Below are 26691 nucleotides of genomic sequence, written 5' to 3' on the forward strand. Positions count from 1 at the left end.
TTTGCTTTATATGATTTTTTAGTTCCTTCCTTTGTTGCCTGACTGTCTGCTGTTGCTTAAAAAAAAACCACCTCAAACTCAATATTTTGTGCATCTGTAAGTTGCTGAACTTTCCCCTATTTGAATGACAGAATCTCAGAGTTCAAAAGGACCCCGAATCCATACAGTGTAGCTCTTATTCAAGTAGTAATCCTTTCTCTAACATCCCTAAAACAGTCATCTGGCCTCAACTTGACGCTCTAGTGGTGGGGAACTCATTACCTCTCTAGGTAGTCAATTCCACTTTTTGGATAACTGAACATTGCTATGAAACGTTTCCTAATGCCAGTCCTAAAACCTGCTCCTCTTCAGCTTCTATCTTTGCTCCTAGATTTGTCTTCTGAGGTAGAACTCTCCCCCCTGTAACTCCCCCCCCCCAAATAACCAAGTCTAATCTGTCTGAAGCTGAGAGGCACAGTGGATAGAGCACCTAACCTGGAATTGGAAGCCTTATTGTCTTGAGTTCAAATCTGGTCTCAGATACTTTCTAGCTATGTGATTCTGGGGAAGTCACTTTATCCTGTTTGCCTCAGTTTCCTCATCTGCAAAATGAGCTGGAGAATGGAAAACTATTCCAGTATCTTTGCGAAGCAAAACCCCAAATAGAGTCATGAAGAATCAGATGCAACTGAAACACAGTGGAACAACAGAGAATTTATCTTTCACTTGATAGTCTTTCAGGTATTTGTGACTAGAGTGAGAATGAGTACAGATGTGTGGCCATTCCACCCTTCTTGAAGGGGAGTCTTCCTGTTAGGCGTTATTGCCCCTTTTCCTCCCAGTCTCCCAATTGCACAATGTCCTAGGGACAAAGCCAGATTATGGTGGGGCTTGATGGGTGTCCCAGTTTCATTACCTCCACTCTCCTAATGAAACTCTGAGGAAAGGAACTAGGTCTCACAGTTTCCTGAAAAAAGTAAGCATTCAATAAGCTTTTATCGTGATTGTGATTACAATTGAAATGTTTCCTATCAAACAAACCTGTCCCTAACTGTAATCACTTGAGGTGGCTCCATCTCAAAGTCAGGATCTGCAGAGCCTCTTAGGTACCATCCCAGTTGGAACTTTGAAGTCAAGTTAGTTTATTAATGCTCTGTAGATGGATGAACCTATTTGCTCTCCCTCCTCAACTCCATCTACTGACTTCCCTTTCTTTAAATACCAACTAAAACTCCATCTTTTATAGGAAGCCTTTCCCAACCCTTCTTAATTCTAGTCCCTTCCCTCTGTTGATTATTTTCTATTTATCCTAGTCATAGCTTGCTTTGTATATATTTGTTTGCATGCCTTCTCCCTGATAAGACTATGAACTCCTTGAGGGCAGGGACTGTCTTTAGCCTCTTTTTTGGATCTCTAGAACTTAACATAATGCCTGACACATTTTTGCTATGAAGTTCTGTCTGACTCATTGTGACCCCATTTAAGGTTTTCTTTGTAAAGATACCGGAGTGGTTTTCCATTTCCTTCTCTAGCTCATTTTACAGATCAGGAAACTGAGGCAAACAGGGTTAAGTGATTTACCACACAGCTAGTAAGTGTCTGAGGCCAGGTTTGAACTCAGGAAGTTGTGTCTTCTGGCCTACAAGTCTGGCTCTCTATCCACTGTGTCACCTAACTGCCTGCCTGACAATAATAGATACCTGTTGATTGATTGATTGATTGATTGATTCATTGTTTATAACTGCAGACTCAGTATAGCTAGCAAATTCCAATTCCAAAAATTCCAATTATTGCAAATTCCAATAATCTCTCAGATTTTGGAGTCACCTTTTTCCTAATTGAAAACCTTGTTTCCCTGTTACCTCTTCCCATATTCTATCTCTATTCAACTAATCCCTAATGGTTCCCAGTCCTCATTCTCTTCTTTCTTCCCATTTCTCTGAGCCTTTCTCTATTGCTAAAAAAATTCTCTATCATCTTAGATCTATTTCTCTCACATTCTTTCCAATTTCTGGCACCTACAGAGACTCAGTTTTTGTTTTTGTTTTTGTTTTTTGTTTTGTTGTTGAAACTGCTTCTCTCCAAAGGTGGATTCTCTCATCTTGTACCCTCTTACCCAGGACCAGGAGGCTCAGTTGGCATGTTCCTTTATCTTCACGTCCAGACCCTCCCTCTGTTACTGTCTCTCAGAAACTTCCTCTCCACCTTTATAGTTCATGCCTAGATCATTGGTGCTGCCGTCTGTGGACCTTGACTTCTCTCCTCTTCTGCCACAATTAGTTCAGGACCTATCAGTTTTGCTTTCTACCCTGATTCTGTTCCACTTTGAACATCTCAACTTCCCTATTTCTCAAACTCCTCACCTTTGTTTTTACTCTATGTCAACCATAAATAAGGGTGACTACTCCACACATCTGAATTTTTTCTGAGTACTAGAATGGATAATTACTGCTCCAAATGCAAGAGGCACTGTGATAGAGAGAGTAGAGTCCTACATTTTAAACCAGGAAGATCTGGGTTCAAATATCACCACTGCCACTTACTAGTGATGCGACCATGGACAAGACACCTAAACTTTAGTTTCTTCATCTATAAAATGATCATTATAATAACTTTCAGCATTTTCTTCACAAGGTTGTTGTATTAGGTGAGATAATGTACATAAAGAACTTTCCAAACTGTAAAGTGCTATTTAAATGACCATTTATTATTTTCTTTTCTAGACTAAGCAGTTCATAGTTCCTTTGACCAATTGTCAAATGACATAGTTTTCTATCACCTTCATCATGGAGTTAGTTTTCTAGGTAGATTCAAATTTGTCATTTAAAAAAACAAACAAACAACCTTACTTTATGTTTTAGAATTGGTACTAAGTATTGGCTCCAGTGCAGAAGAGTGGTAAGGGATAGACAATTGGGCTTAAGTGACTCGTCCAGAGTCACACATCTAGGATGTCTCGGAAGTCAGCTTTGAACACAGAATCTTTCATCCCCAGGTCCAGCTCTCTATCCACTGCACCACCTAGCTGTCCTTCATTGTCCTTAAATTGTGGCAATTAGAAGTGAACACTTACACCAGAGGCAGCATGGTGTTGGAGACTGTTAGATTTGTTGTCAAAAGCTCTGAGTTCAAATCCTACTTCTGACATTAACTACCTGTTTGACTTTGTCAAATCATATAAACTCTCTGGGTCTTAGGTTCCTCTTGTAAAGTGAGAGAATTGGATGAGATGATTTCCCCAAATCCATCCAGTTCTGTATGTATGAAACTCTGAAAGATGTGGCCTAAGCATAGAATAGTACTGCTGGAATGACAGAATCTTCCTTTTCCTGCCATCGTGTTTCTGTCCAGGCTTCCTAAGATTTCCTTAGTGTTTTTAGTTCATGCAAGTAACCTGTGTTGAGCCTGAAGTGCGTGAAAGTCCTGTGGTCTCTAAAAAAAAAAAGTTCTCTTGTACACAGAGACTGAGACACAGTGGTACAGTCAAATGTAATGGATTTCTCTACGGGTAGCAATGCAATGATCCAGGACAATTCTGAGGGACATATGAGGAAGAATGCTATCCTCATCCAGAGAAAGAATTGTGGGAGTAGAAACACAGAAGAAAAACAACTGCTTGAATACATGGGTCACTGAGGATATGATTGGGGATGTAGACTCTAAATGATCACCCTATTGCAAATATCAATAATATAGAAATAGGTCTTGATCAAGGACACATGTAAAATCCAATGGAATTGCTTGTTGGCTTCTGGAGTGGGGGTGGGAGGAGAGGAGGAAAGAACATGAATCATGTAAGCATGGAAAAATATTCTAAATTAATCAATTAAATAAAAATTTTCAAATCACAAAAAAGAACTACAAAAACAAACAAAAGAATAAATCCAATTACCAAAAAAAAACCCAACCCCAAACAAACAACATTACAGCTATTCAACTTTTAAACAGTTGTCTGAGACTCTAAGACTTATTCAGTCTCAGATATTAAGGGACATGGCCAATAAGTCTTTTTTTTTTACTACTTATTTATTTATTTGTTTACTTATTAACTAAAACTCTTATCTTCTGTCTTGGAATCAATACTGTGTATTGGTTCCAAGGCAGAAGAGTGGTAAGGGCTAGGCAATAAGGGTCAAATGACTTGCCCAGGGTCACACAGTTAGGAAGTGTCTGAGACTAGATTTGAACCTAGGACCTCCTGTCTCTAGGCCTGGTTCTGAATCCACTGAGTCACCCAGCTGCCTCCCCCCCCCCCTTTTTTTTAAACCCTTACCTTCCATCTTGGAGTCAATACTGTGCATTGGCTCCAAGGCAGAAGAGTGGTAAGGGCTAGGCAATGGGGGTCAAGTGACTTGCCCAGGGTCACATAGCTGGGAAGTGTCTGATGCCAGATTTGAACCTAGGACCTCCTGTCTGTAGGCCTGGTTCTCAATCCACTGAGCTATCCAGCTGCCCCTTCCTTTTTTTTTTTTACTATTTAAGAATGATTCAGTTGTTTAAATGGAATTAGACTTGCAGAATTCCACAAATAAAATACTGTAAATTCTTTTTAAAAAATTAATTCATTTAGTCAATTTAGAACATTATTCCTTATTTTCAGGAATCACATTATTTCCCTCCCTCCCCTTACCCCATCCTTCCCGCAGTCGACGCACAATTCCACTGGGTATTACATGTTTCCTTGAACAGAACCTATTTCCATGTTGTTAGTGTTTGTATTAGGATATTCATTTAGTCTACCTCCTCAGCCATATCCCCTCGACCCATGTATTCAAGCAATTGTTTTTCTTCTGTGTTTCTACTCTCCCAGTTTTTCCTCTGAATGTGGATAGTGTTCTTTCTCGTAGATCCCTCCAAGTTGTTCAGGATCACTGCATTGCCACTAAGTATTAATAGTAATAATAGTATTCCATCACCAATATATACCACAATTTGTTAAGCCATTCCTCAATCAAAGGGGATCCTCTCATTTTCCAGCTTTTTGCCACCACAAAGAGTGCAGCTATGAATATTTTAATACTGTAAATTCTTTTAAAAAATTAAAAATTTTAAAAATTCTATTGATATTCTTTATTTTTAAGACCACAGCTACTCCTCAGAGATTCCCTCTCCTATACTCCATTCTGACCTAGTTCTCTGGTTCCACAACCAACAAAACCTTCCTTTGCAAAGAACAAAGACATTACAGCAAAACATGTCAAGTTTGACAACCAAACAATGAATCATCATTTGTTAAGTGTTTATTATGTTCCAGGAAGCTAGATGGAGCAGATAAGAGTGCCAGACCTGGAGTCAGGAAGACCCAACTTCAACTTCCCGAGTTCAAATCTGACCTCAGATGATTCTACTTCAAATTGCTCATGTGTAAAATGAGCTGGCAAAGAAGTGGCAAATCACTCCAGTATCTTTGCTAAGAAAACTCCAAATGGGTTCACAAAGAGGCAGACACAACCGAAATAACCAAACAACAGGAATTCTTCCCCAACCTCTCAATTCTAGTGCTTTCCTTCGGTTAATTATTTCCTATTTTTCCTGTAAATATACATTTAATCAAAAGACATTGGTCTAGCTTTTTACATTGAAAAGCCAAAGTGGATGAAAATAATTTATTTTTCAGCTTGGATATTTGGATGGGTGGCCCAATGGATCTGTCTTTTAATATGTATATCTTGAACTCGTGGTAAAGAGAAATATTAGTTGACCTCAGAATTGAATAAAAAATGATCAGTATAGATTCTTTTGGGCAGCCTCTTAGCTTCTATTTGCCTCAGTTTTCTCATCAATAAAATGAGGACAATAATAGGACCAATCTTCCAGGATCAAATGAAATAATAATTATACAACACTTATCATGGTGCCTGGCACATATGAAATACTATGTGAATATTAACTATTATGATAATTTCTGTTGTTATTATAGACTTTCACCTATATCCACTATGCTCGATACAGGAAAAGCTTATCTTTTTAGTACCATTTCAGACAAACCATTGTTATTACCAATATTTCCCCAGTTAATGGATGGCTGAAAATCACAACTCACCACAGTCTCAGAAGAATAAAAAATGCAAGTAATTCAAAGGGAAATGACTGATTCAGAATGAGTGCAAGTAGACTATAAATTTCCTCAGGATTTGCATACTTTTTTTTTTGCTGCTTTTTCAATTTTGATAAAAATTCAATTTTTGATAATTTCAATTTAGATAATGCTGTATCCCAAACCTCAGAGCCCACACTCTCACTGTGTTACCACATTCTCTGTAGCCTTCATAAACCAGATGCTGACATGTCATTTGATATTTTAAAATATTGTCCTCTCTGGCTAATCAAAGGGCAGAATATGTATTCTCAAAAGGTCAAGTAACATCACTGGTGGCAGCAGGATAGGTTTTATGGTCAAGAATGACTAAATCTGGCCAAAGTCTCTCTTCCAGCCCTGAAAGTCAAATTTCCAGGGATGTGATTGTTTAATCATTTTCAGTGTGATCCTTTGACTCTTTGTGAGCCCATTTCAGGTTTTATTGGCAGAATAGTTTGCCATTTCTTTTTCCTGTTCATTTGACAGATAAAGAAACTGAGGCAAATAAGGTTAAGTGACTTACTTGGGATCACACAGCTAGTGTCTGAGATTGGATTTGAACTAAAAAAGATAAGTCTTCTTGATTCCAGGCCAGCACTCTATCCACCAAACCACCTAACTGGCCTTTCCAGTGATGCACAATGATTGAGTGCTAATGTACATTAAACAATATCATCAATAATATATATTAACAGAAAAGTAGATGGGTTGCTTATATAGCAAGGATAGGACAACTAAATTATTGTACTAATATCTATCAATATTAAAAGAACCAAGAGAAGAACTTTGGAATATTGAGTAGATCTTTTTTGGAAGTAAATATGGAGGCAAGATAGAACACTGGAAAGAGTATTGGCAGATAATCTAGGTTCAAGTCCTACTCACCACATATGTGACCTTGGTAAAGTCACTTAACCATATTTGGCCTCAGTTTGCTTATCTGTAAAATGAAGGATTTTTGCCATGTGAACTGTAGGGTCTTTTGCAGGTTTATAACTACAGCACCATGAGGGACTATAATCCATAACAGTAGAGGGATTGCCATTTATCAAAATTTAAGAAGAGAAAATAGAATATAGAAATTCAGAAATAATATATTAGGTAAGGTAATTAGAAGTGTGGGTAAAAGAAAATTAGCATTCCTAGACCCCCTACCTTAGCTACCATCAATCTCAGCTCAAATGCTACCTCTTTCAAGAGAATTTCCTTGATTACCATAGTTAATATAATTCTTCAAACTTAAAATTATTTTGAATTTATTTGTATACATCTAATATTTACTCATCCAAGTACATGCTTTTTCTTAGACTGTTTCTTTCTTTCTTTCTTTCTTTCTTTCTTTCTTTCTTTCTTTCTTTCTTTCTTTCTTTCTTTCTTTCTTTCTTTCTTTCTTTCTTTCTTTCTTTCTTTCTTTCTTTCTTTCTTTCTTTCTTTCTTTCTTTCTTTCTTTCTTTCTTTCTTTCTTTCTTTCTTTCTTTCTTTTTTTTGTCTCTCTTTCTCCAGTGCCTAGTACAGTGCCCAACACATAGTGGACACTCAAACACTGTTGATTTGAATTGAATGGAATTGAATTATAGACTAGATGGTACTCAACCTCTGAACTATTCTAGTTAGATAGAATTCCTCTGGGTCTAAGTGGATACATGTTTCCTTTTTCTAGCTTCTTTACAATTTCCAAAAAGAGAATGACTCTTTTCTATGGAGGCATACCCCTGTGCTAACTGGAGATTTGCCTGTCCAGGGATTCTGGATGTATCCCATTCACTTATTTAATCTTTAGGCCCCATTTCAGTCAAACAGAGAGCCTTTTGTTGGCATACTGAGCTTGGAGAGTATTCTATAGCCTCTGTCACACTGTCCAATACATAATTATTTAACTTTTCCTTATACCAATCAAGAGAAATAATATAACTCATTACATAAAGTATTACCATCATGTCAGAAGTAAAATATCACTCTACTCCATGTTCAAAGGACAAAACCATCTATTATAATCACATTTTATGATTCATAAATGTAAGCTTTAGTGCATAGGTTTTGTCATATCTATTTTGAATTTTCAGAGGTTAGTACATTTCCCTCCCAGGCTTTCATCTATGCTCTAGTCAGCAGAAGAGACAACAGAATTGAGGTTCTAGGCAAATGAAGGATTGTGATCATTTTATTCATTGAAGTCATCAAAAATATGAATTTTAGGAAATGGTAGGACTATAAGATTCTTTATAGAAATCTCATGAATCTCGTTACTTACTCAGCATTCTGTCTCTTTTCATAAAATAGACTATATTTCATTCTTTCCCTTTTACTTAAAATGACAGTTACCTGCCAGGCTGCCTTGATTCTGTAGTCCCTCTCTCTACAAGGTTACAATAGTTTTAGACTTTGGCGGTTGCTTTAATGTGAGATATGACTCATAAAAGCTTTCCCCAGTGGAAATTGAATGGGCCCATCAAAAATAGGTCAACACATAGGATTAAGGCTTACCTCTGGAATATGAAGCATCTTTAGTCAGAGACCACTGAATTTCTCCGTTCTTTCTCCTTAACTAAGCTACAATTTGTTATGACTCTCATATTGTTTTAAGGAACCTATGAGGAAGGTTCCTCAAACTAATTTTAAAATGCTCAAGGTTTCATTTTGAGTATGAATTTTCTGCACAAGTAGTTAACACCCAGGTGTGAAATCTACTCATAACTCATAAGTTTGACCAACATCTTCAGGTTCTCTTGGCTAGAAGCCTGCATTTCCCCTCATTTTCAGGATTCATGAACAACATGCCTGGTTATGGATATGTAGTTTAAAGATTTCAAAACTTTTTCTTTGAATATATATTTTTTCTTTCATTTTATATTAGGAACCTAAATATCAGACTACAACATTCAGTATATTTTGAATCAGCTATTAAACCCTTTCAGTCCTGATTCTACATTTTTTTTTCTTTTTTTGGTATCCCTCCCTTTTGACTTCATTCATTCTGACTATTCTGATTCAGGCGGGACCCACTCCATTCAGTTGGGCTATTATAATAGCTTCTGCACTGTTCCCTCTCCTTTCAGGCTTCCTTCTCCAACCTATATTTAATATGGCTGTCAAAATGCTATTCCCAATCTATAGTTCCGATCAAATTAATTCTTTGCTTACAAATCTGTGATGGCTGTTGTTCAGGCATTTTAGTTCTATCTGACTCTTCATCCCCATTTGGGGTTTTCTTGCCAGAGACACCGAAGTGGTTTGCCATTTCCTTCTCCAGCTCATTTTATAGATGAGGAAACAGAGACAAACAGGGTTAAGTGACTTGCCTAGGGTCACACAGCTAGTAAGTGTCTGAGGCTTCTGACTCCAGTCCTGATGCTCTCTACATTTTGCCATCTGATTGCCTCTGTGATGATTATGCACTGCCCCAAATTAAAAGTGAAACTCCTTAACCTAGCATTCAAGGCCCTCCTTAATCTATTATTATCCTCTCCAGACTTATTTCAAACAACTCTTCTTTCTCTAGTTCACATTTCAGTCAAGCTCACCATTCTCTGATATTATCCTGGCTGATCCCACTACTAAATATTTGTACAGGCTTCTCTTCCCCACGTTTCCCCACCTCCCATCCAGCCTGAAACAGATTGTCTCAGTGTCTTGTTTTTGTAGATTGTAAGAACCAAAAAGTACCTTAGAGATGTTTATACAGATGAGGAAGGAGGACCTCACAGTTGAAGTAACCGGTCTAGCATCACACAGCCAGTAAGTGTGGAAGCACATCTCCGGCTGAGATCTCCTCACTTGTGGTCAGATGCTTTTACCACTGCACCACACCAACCTCTTCCATCTGTGGAAAGGATGACAACCTACAGCAGAAGAGGACTTTCAAGTTTACAAAGTGTACAAAAACCCAGTGAAACAAAGAATGCTGATAGCATTACATCTCCCTGAAGGCAGCTTGGTGACCGAGTGGATAAAACAGTGACTTGAGTTCAAATCTAGCCTCAGACCCTTCTGCCTTGGATCAATATACATTATTGATTCTAAGACAGAAGCTGAGGTTTTTTTTTTTTTAACCAAAATAATAACTTGTAGCTGGCTTTTTCTCCATTCCTCATCCATGGCACCCATCTATCTCTGTGCCTTTGCATTGGTTGTTTTCCATCTGTGAAACTCCACCTCATAAGATCTCTCACTTCAAGCATCTCTTTCTACATGAAGCCTTTCCTGATTCCTCTTACAACAAGTACTTTTCCTCCTTTATCTTCTATTTAACAATCTTATAGGTGGTATTGAGGATGGGGTACCAAGCTCAAAGTCAGAAAAACCTGAGTTCAAATCTGTCTTCAGACATGTGACTCTAGGCAAGTCACTTAACCTTGTTAGCCTCAGTTTCTGGAGAAGGAAATGACTAAATCACTCTGGTATCTTTGCCAAGAAAATTTCAAAAGCAGTCACAAAGACTCAGTGGGACTGAAAAGCAGTAACATTTCTTTTGTCATTATTCTGCATATGATTACATATATATGAACATGTTTTGTCTCTCAAAGATCCTTGAAAGAAGGAATTGGTTCTTTTTTTTCTCTTTATATCCCCAGTGCCTAGCACATTGATTGGGATATAATAAATGCTTGTTGATCAATTACTACTAAATATTAATTATTATTACTTATTATCAATTGATTACTAATTAATATCCATAGCATTTAGCAAAATATCTTGCATAGAGTAGACTTTCATGATTCTTTGGGTTCAAGTCTCACCTCTGACACTATGTGTCACCAATATTTGGCTCTGTGGTCCTGGGTCTATCAGTGTTCTCAGTAATTCTCTAAGATTATAAATTGCAGAGAAGGTATATCATAGAAGGATTTTCCTCACCTTCAGAGTTCTCTTTACTAATATAATCATGTCTAGACCCTACCCTTTATTGGAGTGAAATTGAAATAGAGAAAACATATTGAAATAAAGAAAACATATTCTGAGACCAACTTCATTTACTACTTCTAGGAAGTCCTCTTCAATCCCCCCCAGTTAAGAATTATCTTTCTTTAGTCTTTGCATAGCATTCTGTACCATTTGAATGTTCATGATAGTCTATTCTTCTCCATTACTATTTTTATGAAGACGAAGATGATTGTTAGTTCATATTTGTGTATCTGTTCTATCTCCCTTACTAGGCTGCAAATTACATGAAGACAGACAACATTTTGACTGTTTTTGCATTCTCCTTACAGTCCTTCCCTCTTCCATCTCCACAAGCACATACTATCAGGACTTAATAAATGGTCACTGCATGAGCAAATGAATGATGAGTGAATTGCATTAGGGATACTGTAATGAATCGCAGTTCACCTTCTCTGGGCCCTTAAATCACAGTCATCATATAAGGATTCTCAGAAGAATATTGTGATGTGGAAAACAGGTTATATACCAGCCATACCCCCTAAACGCTTTTCCGCAAATGACTAATGTCATGTTAAGTTTCTCCAGATGTGGTGACACCATGTAGCACTTTTCACTATGGGACACTATGAATATTAACTGAGAGATCAGCAATTTAATGAGTTCAGGTGGATAGAGTCCACTGGACTAGGAAGTAGTCTTGAAGTAAAGGTTTTCCTCAGTATGAAATTCTTACTTCTGCAAAGATGCTCTCTTTTTTACCTGTTAGTATGGCTTTGTCGCTAACCTAGAAGATGAAATGCATCTTGGGAAACATCCTAGCTTGTATCTAGTTTGAATATACTTAGCTAGCAAATCTTATCAATATTTTCCTTGGTCTTGTAAAAGCGAAATATCAATTAACCAATAAATATGCATTACATTTCTACTGTGTGCCATGCACTTTGTTTGGTACCAGAGATACAAAGATAAGAGTGAAAGTCTCTGCCCTCAAGGAGCTTATGATAGATGATATGATAGAGAATCAGATAGGTAGAGGCTGATAGATATCTGTTTACCTGTTATTTACAGATAAATAACAGGTAAACAGATAGAGAAATAGATAGGTAGTAGGTAGGTAGGTAAGTAGATAGACAGACATGCAGATAGACATATAGATAGATAGACATAAATAGGTAGTATGTAGGTTGGAAGTAGATGGATGGATTAATAGACAGATGGATGGATGGATAGGTAGGTTGATAGACATATATATATATATATATATGTAGATAGGTATGTAGGTACATAGGTAGAAATAGATAGATAGATAGATAGATAGATAGATAGATAGATAGATAGATAGAAAATAGATAGAAAATAGCTACAAGATTTTCAACAGTGAAAGCAATAGCAGCCAGGAGATCAGGAAAGGCTTCATGTAGAGAAAGTAGCCCTTGAGCTAACCTTTGATGGAATAGTTGGTGAGGAGAAAGAACATTCCAGGTATGTGAGAAGCCAATGCAAAGAAAAAGGAATATCATAATATCACCTGCCTTTAATATGCTTTTTCACTTTGTCAAAATTCTGTCACACAGGATAAAACTACCAACTCAAGATTTATCAAACTTTTTTTTAAAAGACATGCTAATGGGGCTAAACAAGTCCTACTAGTTAGGGAGAGTAAATGTAGATTACCTAAAGTTAGAGATAGGGACTAGATCTGTGATTTCATTGGTGTAGAGATTTCCTAGTGAGGAACTTTATGAAGGCAAGTCAGCATCTTTTCTGTAATTTTTATTTATTTATTTTTAAAACATTTATCCTCTGTTTTAGAATTACTACTAAGTATTGCTTCCATGACAGAAGAGCAGTAAGAGCTAGGAAATTGGGGTTAAATGACTTATCCAGGGTCACACAGCTAGTAACTGAAGTCAAATTTTAATTCAGGACCTCCCATTTCCAGGGCTGCTCTCTATTCCCTGAGTTACTTAGCTGCTACTTTCTGCCTTAGTATCAGTTCTAAGAAAAAAAGACTGGCAAGCACTAGGCAATCTGGTTAAATGATTTTCCTAGGGTCACACAGCTGGGAAATGTTTGAGGCCATATTTAAATCCAGATCTTTTTGACTCCAGGACTGGTGCTCTATCTACCATGCTTCCTAGCTGCCCCTCTTTAGTAATTGATAATCTTAGAGAATGGGCTTAAGCGATAAAAGGATAAGAAACTTACCCACAGTCACACAACCGATGTATGTCGGAGGCCTGGCTGCCTTATCATCTAAACTTACATTTAGTGAAAAGACTGAATTTACTTATAGTGGTACCTTAATTTTAGGATAATTTTGATTCCACAGACATTTGTCAAGCACTTGCTAGATGCTTAAGATACTGTGATAAGTCTGGAAATTTAAAGACAAAAGGAAAAGTGCTCTTTGCTCTCATAGAGTTTACATTCTCCTGGGATGTGTTAGCTAATCTGATTTAAAGATTGTCCCCAAAGTCTTAGCACAGTTGTTTTTAAACCCTTATCTTGTCTTAGTAGAAATTCTTTTTTCTTCCTTCCTTGCTTCCTTGCTTCCTTGCTTGCTTGCTTGCTTGCTTGCTTGCTTCCTTCCTTCCTTCCTTCCTTCCTTCCTTCCTTCCTTCCTTCCTTCCTTCCTTCCTTTCTTCGTTTCTTCCTTCGTTTCTTCCTTCGTTTCTTCCTTCGTTTCTTCCTTCCTTTGTTTGTTTGTTTGTTTGTTTGTTTGTTTCTTTCTTTCTTTCTTTCTTCTTCAAATTTCCATATAAGTTTTCCAAAGTTATATGATTTTAGTATAAATTCTAAGACAGAAATGCAAAGGCTAGGCAATTGGGGTTGAGTGACTTGTCTGGGGTTTCATATAGCTAGATCACATTTGAACCCAGGTCCTCTCAGTTCTAAGCCTCACTCTCTATCTACTGAGCTACCAAACTGCCCCTTTAGTGCAGTTTTTAGCTTTAATGGCTTTATGCTTCAAAAGTTTAAAACTGCATTTAAGATTTTTGGGATGACTTGTATGCGAAAAGGCATTGTCTTATTTCATTGGACCAAAGACTAATACAAATATTTTCTTATTCAGAAACACAGATGATTAATAAAGAAAATCACACTGTTAACGGTCATCAACCTTCCCCAGCCTATGCAGCCCTTGTGGTCTGAAACTAAATGAGGCTTTGCCTGACGGAAATTGCATAAAGCAATGATTGATCTCGGTTTCCAGCTGTTTCAGCAGGCAGCACGGATTGCAACAGAGCTGATCGTGGGCTTTGGGTAATGTAGGGCTATGAATTCAAGAGAACCAATTGAAAAATAGTCAACTCAATTATCCTGGATAGACAAAGTCTGCCTTGTCAATTCATGTTTGCAAAAAGAAAAGCAAATAAAGGTCTGTTGTGTTATGTTAGTATTGTTTCTCAAATACTTCTTTTCCAGTTGCTGCATTTAGAAAAATTAACTACTATGGAAAAAATCAGCAAGAGGAGGGGAATACTAAATGGTAAAAGACTCCTTTAGATCTAAAATCAGAAAGGATCACAGAGATAAACTAGCCAGTTCCCTCATTTTATAGTTGAGGAAATTGAGGTTTACAAAAAAAAGAAGAGATGAAATATCACAATATGGACTTCTATTAATATGGTACTTAGTATTTTTCTAAGTGTTATTGCCCAGGATAAAACTATCAACTTAACATTTATCAATAGATAGAAGAGAGCTAGAATTCTAGCTCTGGGTCTTCTGACTCCAGATTCATTATGCTTCCGATTGTAATGAAGATGATGATGCTTTCATAGAATTCCAGAGTTGGAAGGGATTCTAGTGGTCACTTAGACTAACCGATACCTAAGCAGGGATTCTCTCTCCAACATGCTTGAGAAGTAGTCAGCATGTCTCCAGTGGGGTGTCATCATTTCTCAAGGGAAGCTGTATTTATGAGGGATCTGCAAGACTATCTAATTGAAAGCTGCCCATTTTAAACACCCCCATCCCCACCTGCTCCTACTTCCACCCTCTGAGGTTAATAGAACAAGACTAATCCTTCTTCCACACATCACTCTTTCAATCTATTAAATTAAAGAGTATTAAGGACAAATTGATGCCTAACTTACAGAGAAGTGTTAAGGACAGATTGATACCTAAGTGCAATTTTATCTCTGATATAATCAGAATAATGGAAAGAACCTTAAAGTGGACAGAGAACTAGGACTGTAGATGGGAGGTCTTGGGTTCAAATTTGGCCTCAGATACTTCCTAGCTATGTGACCTTGGGTGAGTCACTTAATGCCCATTGCCTAGCCCTTACCACTCTTCTGCCTTAGAACGAATATACAGCATTGATTCTAAGACAAAAGGTAAGGGTTTTAAAAAAAAGCTTAAAGTATAAGCAAAGAAACTCAGTCAAGCAGGGTGAAATGACTTGTACAAGGTCATATATCTAGTAAGTGTCTGAGGCTAGATTTGAATTCATAAAGATGAATTTTCCTGACTTTAGTCTAGATTCTAGATTCTAAGAGAATCACTAACATTCTACTTGATTTTTCACTTTCTTCAGCTAAAAAAGAGATACCCTGTGGGTCTGTTTTGAGTGAGGGCCAATAAAACTGACCTGAGAGTCAGGAAGACCAGATTCGAATCCTGCTTCTGTCCCTTACTAGCTTTATGATCCCGGACAAGTCACTTAAGCTGTCTCAGCCTCATAATCCTCATCTGTAAAATACAGATAATAACAGCACCTTCTCCTCAGACACTTCCTAGCTGTGTGACTCTGGGCAAGTCACTTAATCCCCATTGTCTACCCCTTACACTTTTCTGCCTTAGTACTGATTTTTAAGGTGGAAGGTTTAGGTTTAAAAAAAAAATAGCCCTTCCTCATTGAATTGTGATAATAATTAATGTGAGTAAAGTGTTTCATAAATATTAAAACACTATAAAAATGCTAGCTATTATTTTTGTTGTTATTATTATTATTAAATAAAGAATATTAAAATGCCAGAACTAAAAGCTCCTCATTAATTCCCTCCTTCTTTGGATCAATATCATTGTTAGGATCTAATCTATTTCTCTACTTGTCATCTCTAGCAGTACACTGGGCACATATGGCTTCAGTCTTCTTCTTTTTTTTTCTCTAAACCCTTAGCTTCTGTTTTAGATTTGATACTAAGTATGGGTTCCAAGGTATAGGAGTAGTAAGGGCAAGGCAAACAGTGACTTGCCCAGGGCCACACAGCTAGAAAGTATCTGGGGCCACATTTGAACCTAGGTCCTCCCCACTCCAGGTCCAGCACTCTAGCCATTGAGCCATCTGGCTACCCTTGGACTCAATCTTTTAGGGATCTCAGCAATTCTCAGCAATATTTATTTCACCTTAATAAGATCTACCTTCCTACCTGCCCCATGACCTAACCACTGATGGAGTAAGACCTTTGTTTGGTATGTTGTGTGGAGCATTGCACTTTTTGTTTTTATTTATTTTTAATTGAAAAATATTAATTAATTAATTAAGAATATTTTCCCATGGTTACATGATTCATGTTCTTTCCCTCCTCTCCTCCCATCCCCCTCCCATGGCCAATACACAATTTCATTGGGTTTTACATGTGTCCTTGATCAAGACCTATTTCCATAGGTCTTGTTTTGCAAGTTTGCACTAGGATGATCATTTAGAGTCAATATCCCCTATCATATCCCCTCAACCCATGTATTCAAGCAGTTGTTTTTCTTCTGTGTTTCTTCTCCCACAGTTCTTCCTCTGGATGTGGATGCACTTTTTGTTTTTAGAAAGGTGTAGAAAGAAGGAATTTATACATTTGTTTTGTGGAAGTAACTGCATATTACATAGAGGGAAAAATCCAGCCTGAGTAAGTATTACTGGCTTTTATATTATCCAGCTCTGAGAACAATCAGAGAGAAAACAGAAAGCTCTACTGAATGGAGGACTGAATTTGTGGGATCTCAGTTTTTAAAAGGAAGTCATTTATAAGCCACTAAATTAAAATCTGTAGTTAAAACAGTGAGAGTCATGCCTGGAGTGAAGAAGACATCTTCTGGACTTCAAATGTTTTTAGACACCTACTAGCTATGTGAGCCTGAGCAAGTCACTTATCTTGTTTGCTTCAGTTTCCTCATCTGTAAAATAAGCTGGAGAAGCAAATGGCAAACCACTCCAGGATCTATGCCAAGAAAACCTCAAAAGGGGTCACAAGAGTCACACATGACTGAAATGACTGAACAACAACAAAGGAGAGAATGATTATGGGAAGTACTGGAGGAAACAGGAACTAGGAAGCAGATGACCATGAAGGAATGGTCAGTAGAGGCAAGTCAGGACTAGGAAAGTTGGAGTTGGCTCTGGATAACATACATGGAAGCTCATTTCCAGCTGGCACTCAACTGATTTTTATCTCAGAGGGACTACTGAATGGCACTGATGCCCTATGAAATGCAAGCTCAGGGAGGGCAGAGACCACTTGGTTTTGTTTTTTATTCCCTTGAATCTAAGAGGCATTTGATAACTTTATTTATTCATCTATCTATCTATCTATCTATCTATCTATCTATCTATCTATCTATCTATCTATCTATCTATCTATCTATCTATCTATCATCTATCTATCTATCTATATCTATCTATCTATCTATCTATCTATCTATCTATCTATCTATCTATCTATCTATCTATCTATCTATCTATCTATCTACATCTATCTATCTATCTATCTATCTATCTATCTATCTATCTATCTATCTATCTATCCGCCCCTTCCTCCCTCCATCCATCCATCCATCCATCCATCTATCTATCTATCTATCTATCTATCTATCTATCTATCTATCTATCTATCTATCATCTATCTATCTATATCTATCTATCTATCTATCTATCTATCTATCTATCTATCTATCTACATCTATCTATCTATCTATCTATCTATCTATCTATCTATCTATCTATCTATCTATCCGCCCCTTCCTCCCTCCATCCATCCATCCATCCATCCATCCATCTATCTATCTATCTATCTATCTATCTATCTATCTATCTATCTATCTATCTATCTATCTATCTCCCGTTCTGTTTCCCTATCTCTCTGTCTGTGTATCTATCTGTCTGTCTGTCTTTCTGTCTGTCTGTCTCTCCTTCTCCTCTCTCTCCCCCCTCCTTTCTTCCCTCCCCCCTTCTTTCTCTCTCTCTCTCTGTCTCTTTCTCTTTGTCTCTTTCTCTTTGTCTCTGTCTCTGCCTCTCTCTCTCTCTCTCCCTGTACCTTCTCTCTCAGTATTAATTCTACTACAGAAAACTGGTAAGGGCTAGGTAGTCAGGGTTAAGTGACTTGCCCAGGGTCACAGAACTAGGAAGTCTCTGAGACTTGATTTGAATCCAGGTCTTCCCCACCCCATGACTGGTGCTCTATCCATTATGCTACCTAGCCACCTCCTGATAACTTTATTTAAATCACAGAGGAAAAGATAGTACCTGATAAAAGTCAAATGATCATTAATCCTGCAGTAGGAAGATCTGGCTTCAGGGTTTCCAACTCTGCCACTTCTTGATTGTGTGACCACAGGCAAATCATTTAACTTCTTTGGGCCTCAGTTTTCTCATCTATAAAATAGTGACAGTAATATTTCCAGTGTCTATCTTAAAGGGTTAATATGAGGTGCAAGGCATAAACTATGTAAAGGGTTCTATGTGAGGGTAGGTTATTATTTTTTATCTGCCTTAAATTCAATCTTGTCATTTCTGAGGCTGTAGACAAATTTTTTCAGCAGATGCTGATTCCATTTTCTGTCTCTCATCTCTTTGGCCTGCTCTGTTCATAATGACTGCAGAGGAAGTTTCAAGCATGAAAGAGATGAGCAGATTGCAAAAGAGAATGAGAAGCTCTCCATCTGAGTATCAGCATAAACTTCAGATCACACATCAAATATCCTCTTCACACAGGACAAATGCAAATGAAAAATGTCTTTATCTTTTTCTCTTGGCATTTTTTCACTTATTGCAGAAGCCAAGTTTACAGTAAGTTAAGGCTAATTTGCATACAATTGTGTATTTTTGTGCTTTTGATCTCAAGCGAGACAGTATTGAGGGTTGTATCTCTATTGGCTTTTTTTCATATCTTCTCTTTTTTTAGCATCACACAGGGCTGCACAGTTTTAAAACAAGTTTCATGCATTTTGGTTTCCATACTTGCCATAGAATAGCTTCTGCTAGAAATTATACAGCATAATTTTTCCATTATAGTTCTGCAAGACCTGATATCTTTTGGGCAACACCTACGTACTGTTAGAAATATCTTTTTGTAATGTAACTGAAAGATGTAGACTCAGTCAGTAAGCCAGGAACAACTGGTAAATTAATTCATTATTGGTGGATTCCTGAATTCTTTGGGAAGAATGTTTCTTTAGTTTTTTAGTTTTATTTTTTATGTGAACAATGTGCCCAAAGACACACAATAGCTAGTAAGTATCTGAGGCCACGTTTGATCTCAGGACAATGAGAGACCATGGCAACTCTCCTCATCCATACCAGGAAGTGCAAACCACAGGACTCCAAGGATCCCATCAATGACTGCTTGGAGCTCCTCTAAGAGCCATGCAGTTTCCATCCTCTGTGCTGTCTGGGTTGAGGTGGGCTTCCTGCCAATGGCCAAGCTACTTAACTTGAGGAAGATCAATGACATTCTAGATAGCCACCTAGTCCCTAAATAAATCTTTATAGATGGCGCTACTGGCTCTCTGGATCAAAAGCTTGGAGCAGCTTATGAAACTGCATACATAGGCAAATACTTTGACAGAGTCATCTACTGTGTCTATTGTATGCTAGGAAATGGGGAGTTGTCTAAAGACTCCATGGGGGAGACCATGGCTTTATAGATTATAGATTATAACAAGTTGGACAACCTGATTGCCATCCTCAACATTAACTGAGAGGGTTGGAGTGACCCTGCTCCATTGTATCACCAAGAAGAAGTGTACTAGAAACAATGTGAATCCTTTGAGTATAATGTAATCATGGTGGATGAACAGTGGGAGGAACTCTGCAATGCTTTTGACCAGGGCAAGCATTAGTCACTGATTGTTATTGCAAAGATGTATAAGGGCAGAAGAATCTCAGGAGTGGAAGATAAGGGATATTGGCATGGGAAACTCCTTCCTAAAAACATGGAAGAATAGATTTTCAGAGAACTGTATAGCCAAATCCAAAATGAGAAGATTCTAGTAGCCTTCTCCAAAAAGGATGCCATTACACTTAACTCACCCACATCCAATTGCCACCTTCCCTAAATTACAAACTTGGAGACAAGATGGTCACCTGCAAAACCTCTGGCATGGCTCTAGTCAAACTGAAGCATGTTAGTGACCTAACTGGGGACACCAAGAATTTCAGCTCTTCAGAACTGTTTTTTAGCCCCTTAGCTTCCATCTTAGAATTAATACTGTTTTTTGGTTCCAAGGCAGAAGAGTGGGGGGGGGTAAGTGACTTGCCCAAGGTCACATAGCTAAGAAGTGTCTGAGGCCAGATTTAAACTCAAGACCTCCTGTTTATAGGCTTGGCTCTCAATTCATTGAGCCACCTAACTGTCCCCTTCAGAACTCTTCCAGAAGAAGCATCTCTATCACTTTATTGAGTGTTTCATTTCTAACAAAACATGATACACATGTCAGATGTACCATGTGGGACAAGACCACACCTTTCTGCATCATGCTTGCTTTCCTTATTAACAGGTTCTTTAAACAGATCCATCTGGCAGCAGTTTCTGAGAATGACATCAACCTCTGTGGCTCACACTGTGAGATATACCATCAGGAAGATGGTCCTTCTTGAATGGCCTTTGAAAATCTTGCCATATTTTGGAGATTCCTAGTGGGATAGTCTTTTACCCAAGTGATGCTATGACTACTGAGAAAGTAATGGAATTAGCTGCCAATGTGAAGGGCATCTGTTTCATAAGGGATGGTCACCAAAAGAATGCTACTGCTTAGGACAACACTGAAGACTTCTAGGTTGGCCAGGCTAAGATGGTGCTGAAGAGCAAGATGACTGTGCCTGGAGTTAAGGCTGACCCACTCTGAAGCCTGGGCAGCTGCAGAGCAGTCAAAGACAGAAAAGATCAATATCTCAGTGATTAATCCTTTTACAATCAAGTTCCTAGAAAAGAAACTCATTCTTCATAATGCCCATTCAACCAATGACTGAATTTTCACTGTGGAAGACCATTATTCTGAGTGTGGCATAGTTGATAAGCCATGGTTGCTTCATAGTGGGTGAACCTGCCATCATCATTACTCACTTGATGGTCAACAGCATCCTGAGAAGTGGGGTGAAGGTGGAACTGCTGAAGGTTTTGGGGATTGAAAAGGATGACTTTGTGCAGGTCATCAAGAAAGCCCTATCTTAAGCCTAAGAAGTTTGCCAGCAGTGGGTAGGAAATAGAGAGGAACATTCTTATAACTTTAAATACATAAATTAACTTTTGTTACTACTGAAGATCAACTAAAAATAATAAAAATTATAATTAAATTGCTTTAAGAAATTTTAAAAATTTGAATAAACAATATAATAGGGTTGTTAATAATAAAGCTAATGAATTTGGAACTATGTCCCTAAAATTGATAAACAATAATACTTTGTAATCTACAAACTAGGCCAGTTATGCAAAGAAATAAAAAAAAGAGGAAAAAGAATCATGTATAGGAAAATAGAGCAACTCTTTTTGTAGTAGCAAAGAACTAGAAACTAAGGAAATGTTCAATTTTGGAATTGTCAGTTAGTCATTTTTCAGTCATTTCTGACTTTGACTCCATTTGGAGTTTTCTTGATAAGAATACTGGAGTCTCTTGCCATTGCCTTCTCTAGCTCATTTGAAGGGGAAACTGAGGGAAACAGATGTGACTTAAGTGACTTGCCCAAGAGTCACAAAGCTAGTAAGTGTCTGAGGCCAGATTTATACTCAGGTCTTCTTAACTCTATCTTCTGTACTCCCTAGTTGCCCAAATTTTGGAATGGCTGAACAAATTAAAGTTTATGAATGTAATGGAATGCTATTGTACTATAAGAAATAATAAATGAGATGATTTTAGAGAAACCTGGGAAGACTTGTATGAACTGATGTGGAGTAAAGTGAGCATTACAAGGAAGATAATTTATACAGTAAAAACAACTAGAAACACAAACAATTTTGAAAACCTCAAGAACTCCAATTAACCTTGCAATTAATCCTAATTCCTGCTGTGAAAGGATATTTATTCATGGTTCTCTCTGACTATTCTGAGTTTACATCTGTGAAAAGGGAATCCTTTATTCTCTTTGCCTAGTTGGAGTTAAAACTTTGGTTATCAATAATATAAGTATCTCTACTTAGTGCCTCTCTAGATTGTGAGGACAGGACTAACTCTCCTTTGTCTACTTTTGAATTAATCAACAAAAGCAAATACATTTAAAATACTTTTGAATTAATCAACAAAAGCAAATATACAAAAAAGCAAAAATTAACTCTAAAGTAAGTACACAAACCCTTACTATAGGAATTTATACCTCCAAAAGGAAGATGCCCCTCAAGGTGCAACTTGGGATATATTTTTTCTGAACATGTCCACTGAAGAAATATGTTTAGCCTGACTATGAAAATTTATTATTTTTAGTAAATGCTTTCTTTCTCCTTTATAATATTATAATTTTTATATAATATAATATTGTAATAATTGTTAAATTATAATATAATATAATATAATATAATATAATATAATAATGTCTATTCCTGTTTATTAAAAAATAGTTTAATGAAAAATAGTAAAGTAAATGCAATCTCAAATTGTATTAGGTATACACATATGTATATAAATATACAAACAAGAAGTTTATGTGTATACAAAAACATAAAGTTATATATATATGTCTATTACTCTACACACACACATGTGTATATGTGAGTATATATACTATATATAAACTCTCTCTTATTTTCAAGAACAAGAAATAAAACTGGTATTCTAAGTCTCTTGAGTCCAAGTCCAAGTCCAAGCTTTTCCCCCTAATATCACATGATCTCACTGATTTCTTACCAAAGATTCTTGCATTGAGGGGAAGATGAGACTAGATAAATGGTCCAGTTCACTGCTCCGACTCCAATCCTAAGATTCCATGATTGATTCAGGAAATTTTTAGCTCTATGACTCTATGGATAAACAGAAACATTTAAAAATAAGCTATTAAAAAGACAATGCCATTTGTACATTTTTGGTCCCATTTTAATGGTTTATTTCTTGTTTATTCACTCATTCTTTTCAGGGAAACAGGGCTTAAATGAAGCAGAATTTCATAGAAATTTAAATCTGGTATATTTCTCCTTTCTCTTTGTTCCTTTTTGTTTGTTTGTTTCTCAGGTTCAAAAGATACAGATACAAAAATCAAAGCAGTTATATTTTCCTGGTAAGCACAGAGTTGACCCATAAAGATACATATGGGTGAGGGGAGAAAGAAAATAGTGTTAAATGCTATTAATTTTCTTTAATATCAGAAAATAAAATCTTGGCAAATTAGTATATTTAATGATCAATCCCAAGGCAATTGTTAAGAGTTTTAGTTCTAATTTTTTTTTAAATGACTAAATTTTTTTTTCTAACTTTATTCTGACAAAATTCCTTTGTCATCAAACCAATGGAGGATGAAAAAGTTGGAAAAGGAACATGTGAACTGGGTATTTCCCTGTTTTGGCTTCAAGATGTCCTTGGATGATTCCAGTTTTTCCAGGAGAGTCACAAATAGGCCACAACAAAACTGAATTTAGTTCATTTTACTAGTAAAAAGTAATTCTATATGACAGTATATTGTATTGATGGGAAAGCAGTTATGTCCTGAAATTAGTGATAGAACACTCCAGTTTCAAAGAAACTAGGAATTACTGGGTCTTTAATATGTGAGAACAGACCTTATCTTTTTTTTTAAAGTGGGCACAGCCATTTGTGGTGACACCTGCCTATATATAGTCCCTGCTGTTGGGGAGGCTGAGGCTAGTGGATCAGTGGAGTTTTGGACAATAGGACTAAAGTGATCAGGTGGATGCACTGCATTAAATTCTGCCATAGTGAACACTTCCTCTAGTCCCCACCCACCCACCCCCAACCTGTGAGGGGGAGCCATGTGCAATGCTTTATCACTGATTTCAGGACATATCTGCTTTCCCCATCAATATGATATACCATCATAAAGAATTAAGTTTTGGTAGTCAAATGAATTAAATGCGATTGTGTTTCTGATTCTCCTAAAGAAACTGGAACCCTTTGGCATCACAAAACCACTAAGGAGGGCTGACCTAGTCCAGAGAGACAAAAATGGAGCAGGTTAAAGTTTCTGGGCCCGTCAGTATTGGGATCTGGTTTGTAAGCAGCCAAATATTTGTAACCCAGGTGAGATGGAAAGACAGAGAGAAAGGAAGAAAGAAGGAGGAAAGAAAGAAAGAAGAAAAGAAGGAAAACAGGAAGCTAGGAAGGAAGGAAGGGAAGAAGGAAGGGAGGGAAGAAGGAAGGAAGGGAGGAAAGAAAGGAGGAAAAGAGGAAGCTAGGAAGGAAGGAAGGAAAAAAGGAGGGAGGAAGAGAGGGGAAAGGAAGAAAGAAAGAAAGAAAAAAGCAAGGAAGGAAGGAAGGAAAAAAGGAGGGAGGAAGAGAGGGGAAAGGAAGAAAGAAAGAAAGAAAAAAGCAAGGAAGGAGGGAGAGATGGAGGGAGGAAGAAAGAAAGAAAGCATGAATGAACATATAGACCATATTAATCTCTCAAGACTAAATGATTATTTGCTCTACTCTACATCAACAAATCATTTTAAAATCACTATCAGAATTAATTTTGTCATGCATAATTTTATGCTAAATATGTTAAGCGGTCTTCATATCTGAAAATCTCCTAACATGTTCTATACTTGTCTTGCACACAAGTTTACTGCTTTGCAGCCCACTACATTTAATTCAATACAACAAATCTTTATTCAACTCCTACTAAGTGCAAGGCATTGTGATAGAAACAGATAGAAATCTCACCACCTTTGTTTTCTGTCGCCTTTTCTTGGTGTGTGCTTCATTCGGATGCTCTATTTTTTGACACTCACAGAGTCTCCAAATTCCAGATCTCATGTTCTGCTGTGATACTCAGAGACAGCTTGCTTCCTTAGTCTTTATCCCCTTGTGCACAGTTAGAGCTAAGGATCATTTCAGGTCAACATATCACAGCATTTTAGCACTGATATTCCTGTTTTGAATTTTCTGAACTTGTTCCCCCTGAACTTTTGGTCTGTGGTTGGATATGGCTGATTTAATCCCCAGTTGCATTTGAATTAAGAAGAAGAGATGTCACAGACTATTTTGATTGATTAGTTAACTCCTTTCATTCAGGAAGTGACAGTTTACTGGTTGGAGATATTCAGGATGATACCATTTCCCCTAGTTTCATTCTTTTTGCTTTCCTTTTAGGTGTGTGCATTTTTATTTGAATTGGCCTAATGTCTGCATATAGGCAAAGCTCCCCTTCTCCCTCAAGAACCGACCTCAATTTCATGGAAGTCCTGGGAAGGCTATTAAATGCCTCCATTTATATCTATGTGGGGGGGACACCAAAGGGGAGGAATAAAGGGCTCTGATGATGAAAGAAAAAAGAAATAAAGTAGAAGATATAAAAAGGTGTTTTGATTTAAAGAATAGCACAATTTATATGTGAGCAACATCTCTACCTCCTTCCCTTCATTTTCTTTAGCTAGATTTCTTTTTTTTTTTAAACCTTTACCTTCTATCTTAGAGTCAATACTGTGCATTGGTTCTAAGGCAGAAGAGTGGTAAGGGCTAGGCAATAGGGGTCAAGTGACTTGTCCAGGGTCAAACAGCTAGAAAGTGTCTGAGACCAGATTTGAACCTAGGACTTCCCATCTCTAGGCCTGGTTTGACTCAGTCCACTGAGCTACCCAGCTGTCCCCTTTATCTAGATTTCTATAGAGTAGAGCAGTCTTCATAGAGGCAAGTAACTCCATATAATAATGCGTTATCAAGCAACCAATGTAGAATCCTGAAGACATACTACAGAAATATTGAAGGTATTTGCCTCCAACATATTTAGACTTCTTGCCACCTTTCACCTTTCTACTTTTAAAATCTTTACTAAAGAGACAACTCCAGCAAATGTTTTGGGGATAATTATTATTTCATATCCTTTGCTGAAAAAAAAATAGAAGCAAAAAACCTTATTAGTTCATTTAGAAGCATTTGTGATGGGCAGTGGAGTTCCCAGATGGATTGTATTCTTATTTATTGATTCACATCTGTGGAATGGAGGATAGGAGGGAGTCCAGGAAGGAATTTCCAATCCAGACAGAGTGCCTCCACTCAGGTGGGATAAATTTTCATTCTCTTTATTTTATTTTATTTTACATATTGGTTATTGTTGTAAGACCCAACCCCCACCCCAGCCCCAACAACCCATAAATACACCATTGTGAAAGATGACTCCAACAGTTCACCATCATCAGGATTGTCTCTGATCCTTGCATTGCTGAGAGTAGCCAAGTTTTCACAGATAATCATTATCCAATACTGCTGTTATTGTGTACAATGTTCTCCCAGTCCTGATTATTTCACTCCATCAGTTCCTGTAGATCTTTCTAGCTTTTTCTGAAATCATCTTTCTTATCATTTCTTATAGTACAATAGTATACTGTCACCAACATGTACCACAATTTGTCAGCCATTCCCCAATTAATGGACGTTCCCTCATTTTCTAGTTC

General features: G+C 37.2%; 1 protein-coding gene across 2 annotated transcripts in view; it reads right to left on the reverse strand.

Annotated features, from left to right (window-relative positions):
* Positions 1–26691, reverse strand: part of P2RY8 (P2Y receptor family member 8) — a 75475-nt gene that overhangs the window by 17043 nt on the left and 31741 nt on the right. Inside the window, exons 3-5 of one of the 2 annotated variants that reach the window (XM_007501009.3) lie at positions 22994–23106; positions 18405–18533; positions 9722–9897 (exon numbers count right to left, since the gene is read on the reverse strand). The gene's annotated coding sequence lies outside the window, so the exon portion shown is untranslated. Of the gene's footprint in view, positions 1–9721; positions 12180–18404; positions 18534–22993; positions 23107–26691 lie in introns of those variants that run through there. The other variant, XM_016424813.2, reaches the window with a different exon arrangement.

This window comes from Monodelphis domestica, chromosome 8 (assembly GCF_027887165.1).
Source record: "Monodelphis domestica isolate mMonDom1 chromosome 8, mMonDom1.pri, whole genome shotgun sequence".
Taxonomy (NCBI): Eukaryota; Metazoa; Chordata; class Mammalia; order Didelphimorphia; family Didelphidae; genus Monodelphis; species Monodelphis domestica.